The sequence below is a fragment of the Corythoichthys intestinalis genome, chromosome 16, assembly GCF_030265065.1.
Source record: "Corythoichthys intestinalis isolate RoL2023-P3 chromosome 16, ASM3026506v1, whole genome shotgun sequence".
Taxonomy (NCBI): domain Eukaryota; kingdom Metazoa; phylum Chordata; class Actinopteri; order Syngnathiformes; family Syngnathidae; genus Corythoichthys; species Corythoichthys intestinalis.
Genome location: NC_080410.1, coordinates 13,326,289 through 13,332,631, shown reverse-complemented (window position 1 = coordinate 13,332,631; position 6,343 = coordinate 13,326,289).

Below are 6,343 nucleotides of genomic sequence, written 5' to 3'. Positions count from 1 at the left end.
GCTAAAGAAACAGCATATAATAGCGCAACATTGGGTGGGCGTGACGAGTTTTCTTGGCGTGTTATTGCACGAAAATAGATTTATCAAATTTGACAGATTAATTCTGATTTCATGGTTTTCCCAACTATTTAAAGTTATCACGTGCGCTGATAGATTGGCAGCCAAAACATGCTTTTGAAAAATAAATCATTAGCAACGGCAAAATCCATTAAAATGTAAAAATTTATCACGTCCCATATTATTTAATCCAATTAAAAAAATAATTAGACATTAAAAAAATCAAGGAATCAATTCGCTCAAACTTTGTACACTATATACCAAGGGCGTAGGTTTGCATAGGGACGGTAGGAACATAACACTACCAACTTTTCAGAATGATCAAATTATCCCCACCAACTTTTAAGCAACCTTATTTGCATTATTTAATGACTTCAGTTATATAGGTCATTCAGATTGTCTTCCTATATGTTGTAAGGATAGAATTGATCCTACCATTATTAAGTGAATTACAGTACTTCCATTATGTTCAAGCCATAAGCGGATTTTAAGGGGGGGCAGGTGGCCGAAAAGTATCATTGCATGAAATTGACTTTCATATATATATATATATATATATATATATATATATATATATATATATATATATATATATATATATATATATATATATATATATATATATATATATATATATATATATATAATACACACACACACATATATATATATATATATATATAATACACACACACACATATATATATATATAAGTTGTAAAGCAATGTCATGTAAAAAGACTTCAATGTTGTGGAGGTGGGCAACACTCCACTAATTTTGCTACTGCTACAGTGCTTTAAATCGATTTTACTCAGATTTCTTGAATAAGAAAAACAGCTAGTTGAAAATAAGCTTAACAGACTTATTTAATGCAAAAAGTTTGTATATTTAATCTTAAAAGAAAAACTTGTTTTTCAGAAATGTTCTTAATTCAAGAAATTGTTCAAAACATTATTTAAAAGATTTTTTTTTTTCTTGATTTAGGTGAAAAATGACCAACCTTTAGATATATAGGCTTAATACGAACAGATAGTAATGTTTACTTAAAGTAAGTGGAAGAATCTGACTCATTAATCCGTTAACTAACCTTTAACACTTAAAAGATGCAGAAAAACGATTTGACTAGATTTAACAAAAATTATCAGATAAAAACGTTATAAATTTGCAGTGTGAAAGTTCGTATAGGTCAATACAGATTTATTTTGCATTAATCGTTTAGCCTATCAATTAATTAGGTTCATATTGGTGAGAAATGTAGCCCTGACCCCCATTCACCAAATATGTTGGTCTTATTAATGTCTTGTCCCCAGTAAAAAATGTACATGCAGATTATACTGTTATATCGTCCCTACCAATATTAAGACCAAACATACGCCCTTGCTATATACTTGTACACTATATAAATTTTGAAAAAACATTCCCATTTATTGCCTATTGAAAAAGACCCAAAACTCCACAGCAGGTGACCAGGAATTCCCTAAAATCAATAGGAAATGATTCAAAATGTGCATGAAGTAACTATGGAATGCCCTAAAATATGCAGGAAGTGACTCAAAATCTACCTGTTAGTACCTTAAAACTCACAAGTGACCGTTAATGAATTCATTGCCAGCCACTGACAGGGATAGACATCCAATTCATATAAACTGGAAAGACTGGCTGTGAATGCTCATTTTTCAGTGCCATTGACGGCGCTAGACGTCTTAATAATTTGGACTGGGAAGGGCGAATGATGTTCGTTGGATTGGACGTCTAGCGACGTCAATGGCAACCATTGAGTTAACAAGGAAGTGACCTGAAAATCTCTCCAAATTAATATCAAATCAACCAAAATCTACAGGAATAGACCCCTGGCAAAGCATCCTTACTCAATTTCTCCAGAAATTTGATTTTTCTAGTTCTGAATGAACTATTCACTCTCAAACTCATGTTAATTGAGGAAAACGTGATTTAAAAATTATTGCTCAATCTGTCCAGTAACCATCATTTAAGGGCATTTGATTAACCCCAAATAAAGTTTTTCTAATTCTTGTGAGCTTAACGGAATTTTTTGTTTTTTTCTTTTTGCACCACAAGCCTGAAGGTTTGGTGCTGACACTGACTAGGTGTTTATTGGAACTGTTCATAATATAAGTCCCGCCTCATGACCAAGGCCAAAGTCCTAGTTGAAGAAAAAGCATGTTTAATCACGATTGTGCTGCAAGATTTGACAACAAGAACGTCTGGAAAAGCATACCAAATACCACATTTAATGATAACTGTTTTGTTCTGGAGAACTGAAGAGTACGAGTAAAAATAAAACAGTTTATATCATGATAAAACTACTTAATCACTTACATACACAATTACAGTGCCTTGCAAAAGTATTCGGCCCCCTTGAACCTTGCAACCTTTCGCCACATTTCAGGCTTCAAACATAAAGATATAAAATTTTTATTTTTTGTCAAGAATCAACAACAAGTGGGACACAATCGTGAAGTGGAACAAAATTTATTGGATAATTTAAACTTTTTTAACAAATAAAAAACTGAAAAGTGGGGCGTGCATTATTATTCGGCCCCCTTGCGTTAATACTTTGTAGCGCCACCTTTTGCTCCAATTACAGCTGCAAGTCGCTTGGGGTATGTTTCTATCAGTTTTGCACATCGATTGACATCCTTCCCTTGCAAAACAGCTCCAGCTCAGTGAGGTTGGATGGAGAGTGTTTGTGAACAGCAGTCTTCAGCTCTTTCCACAGATTCTCGATTGGATTCAGGTCTGGACTTTGACTTGGCCATTCTAACACCTGGATACGTTTATTTTTGAACCATTCCATTGTAGATTTGGCTTTATATTTTGGATCATTGTCCTGTTGGAAGATAAATCTCCGTCCCAGTCTCAGGTCTTGTGCAGATACCAACAAGTTTTCTTCCAGAATGTTCCTGTATTTGGCTGCATCCATCTTCCCGTCAATTTTAACCATCTTCCCTGTCCCTGCTGAAGAAAAGCAGGCCCAAACCATGATGCTGCCACCACCATGTTTGACAGTGCGGATGGTGTGTTCAGGGTGATGAGCTGTGTTGCTTTTACGCCAAACATATCGTTTTGCATTGTGGCCAAAAAGTTCAATTTTGGTTTCATCTGACCAGAGCACCTTCTTCCACATGTTTGGTGTGTCTCCCAGGTGGCTTGTGGCAAACTTTAAACGAGACTTTTTATGGATATCTTTGAGAAATGGCTTTCTTCTTGCCACTCTTCCATAAAGGCCAGATTTGTGCAGTGTACGACTGATTGTTGTCCTATGGACAGACTCTCCCACCTCAGCTGTAGATCTCTGCAGTTCATCCAGAGTGATCATGGGCCTCTTGGCTGCATCTCTGATCAGTTTTCTCCTTGTTTGAGAAGAAAGTTTGGAAGGACGGCCGGGTCTTGGTAGATTTGCAGTGGTCTGATGCTCCTTCCATTTCAATATGATGGCTTGCACAGTGCTCCTTGAGATGTTTAAAGCTTGGGAAATCTTTTTGTATCCAAATCCGGCTTTAAACTTCTCCACAACAGTATCTCGGACCTGCCTGGTGTGTTCCTTGGTTTTCATAATGCTCTCTGCACTTTAAACAGAACCCTGAGACTATCACAGAGCAGGTGCATTTATACGGAGACTTGATTACACACAGGTGGATTCTATTTATCATTATCGGTCATTTAGGACAACATTGGATCATTCAGAGATCCTCAATGAACTTCTGGAGTGAGTTTGCTGCACTGAAAGTAAAGGGGCCGAATAATATTGCACACCCCACTTTTCAAATTTTTTTTTTTTTTTTGTTAAAAAAGTTTAAATTATCCAATAAATGTTGTTCCACTTCACGATTGTGTCCCACTTGTTGTTGATTCTTGACAAAAAAATTAAATTTCATATCTTTATGTTTGAAGCCTGAAATGTGGCGAAAGGTTGAAAGATTCAAGGGGGCCGAATACTTTTGCAAGGCACTGTAGATATGTTAAATCATCCATGTCATTTTATGTTCACTATTTTAACCTATTCACTGCCAGGCCAGTCCACAGAGTGTTGTAGTAATAGTTAGCAAAAGAAGGAAATTGATATTGAAAACAACAACCGATCGAATGATCACTTCCAGCCCATCCTAGTTAAAATGAACAGGACGTCTGTTGCCGTCAATGGCAGGCAGAGTTAATTATTACATTTATTCATTACATTTAATCAACCAAATTAAAACATATTTTTAAAGCAATTTAATTATTTTAATTACAAATCCACCACTCTACTGCGAAATTGAAATGAGTGCCACTACAAGGGAAAAGGAAAGAAAAAAAAAATTTTTTTTTCAAACCTGAATTTATACAAACATCTGCTTCACAAAACAGTCAGTTGGAAAATAAAATGACACATACAGATGCAAACAACACGGTCAAATTATCATAGCAAAATGAAAGACAGTAATAATAATAATAATACAAAAAAAAAAAAAAAAAAAAAAAAAAAAACATAATATACCAAAAACCAAAAACCAATAACCAAAAAATTCACCAGAGGCTTAAGGGAAAAAACATATTTTCTCATTAGTTTATTCTTTTTTTTTTTTTTAAATAGCTAATTAGTCTTATTGATTTCATTGTATAATCAATTTTATGACTGGAAAAATGTAAATACTGTATACGTGGGAGGTTTCTTTTGCGAACTTTTGTTTGTGAATAAAAACTTAGCATAAAGAATTATAAAGTTTATTAAATATTTAAAACGATTACTCCTGGGGTAAGTGTACCAACAATTAATGTCTTTTAAATTTAAATTATAGGGGCCAGTGAAATCATGAAAAAAAATAGGTTTCAAAAGCAGTCCAAAATTGTTTTGTTTTTACTCCTTAAAAAAATAAATGCCATGTCTTTTCAACAGAATGAGCACACATCATTAATGTCAACAAAATTTAGCAAAAGCAAGTTTAGTTGGATATATTTTATGTAAAACATATAAATAATAATAAACCTTTGGAATTGAAAAGAGAACAACTGTGAATCCGCCTCCTAATGACGTCATCACGCACAGCGTAAAGTCCACTTCCTGGTCATGTCGCGGACTCGCGGTTATGACATATCGATGGAATACTACCCTATTTAAATCATTGGCTCTAGGAATGATCACTTTTTTACTGCGACAAAAAATCGTCCCGATTTGTTTAGCGCTCAATCTGTTTGACTTTCAGTATAAAGTCTACAGTTACGGACTCAGGTATGTTTTCTCGTTATTTACTAAGAGTAGGGGAAATCGTGCAATTAAGTGGCTTTTAATGGCTAAATTTTCCATTTCCAGTGGTCAGTTTGTAGTTTCTATAAGGATTTCCACTTTACTCAGTGAGATTTTTTGTTGCTTCAGGCCTGTCATCGCTTCAATTGACCATCATTTCAGAGTCAATCCAGTCATCGCTCCTATCAGTACAAGTTACATCAATTCAACTCGTTCTTACTGCTCTAAAAGTATCTGCACAATGATATCTGGAGCACATATTAAGAGCAGGTGCCCCGAGTACCCAGCTTCCAAAATCAAGCGCTTCCCAGTGAGTGATTCCCAGGTGGATTGGAGTTATAGCTTCCCAGGATATGATCCGATCAACTACACTCATCCTTCAGTGGCAAAGAAGCCAACATGGGCAGATCCTGAAATTGGGTGAGCAATATATAAGTACTTTGAATAATTGTGGGGTGTGCATTATTAATCCACCGCTTAATGTCACCACTATGGCACATGGCATAATTACAGAGCCAGGAGTACTATAAAAATATAACGGCATATGTCTGTTCAAACTCTGCTGGAACAACATGAATTTTGAATGAAAGTACATGCATCATGAAAAAATGTCTATGTATGTGGCTTTTTTTCCCCCATCATTTTGCTGTAAAATTAAAGGAGTTTATCACGAGGAGATATCCAATCATTCGTTCATCTGCTGCCATCCCTCCCACTTCAAATGGCTTAGACGTCTATCTCTGTCAGTGGCAGCCAATAAGTTAATGTGTACAGATCGCTACAAACATGCTGGTCAACTTTGACTCCTAACCAGTGATCAGACTAAAATCAAGGATGGAAAAATATCATACGTAGTAGGCTGTTGTGATAAATTATCACTTTTTAAACTTTACGTTGTAAATATGTGTTATTGCATTTTATAATGTCAAGGCTTGCAAAAAAGTCATTGCTTGTCCTGATGTCCTCACAGCGATTTTGAGTATTTAAGTATAAGAAAAATCTCTGCTTGTATTGCAGCTCATTCACGCCACAGTTCAATACTTT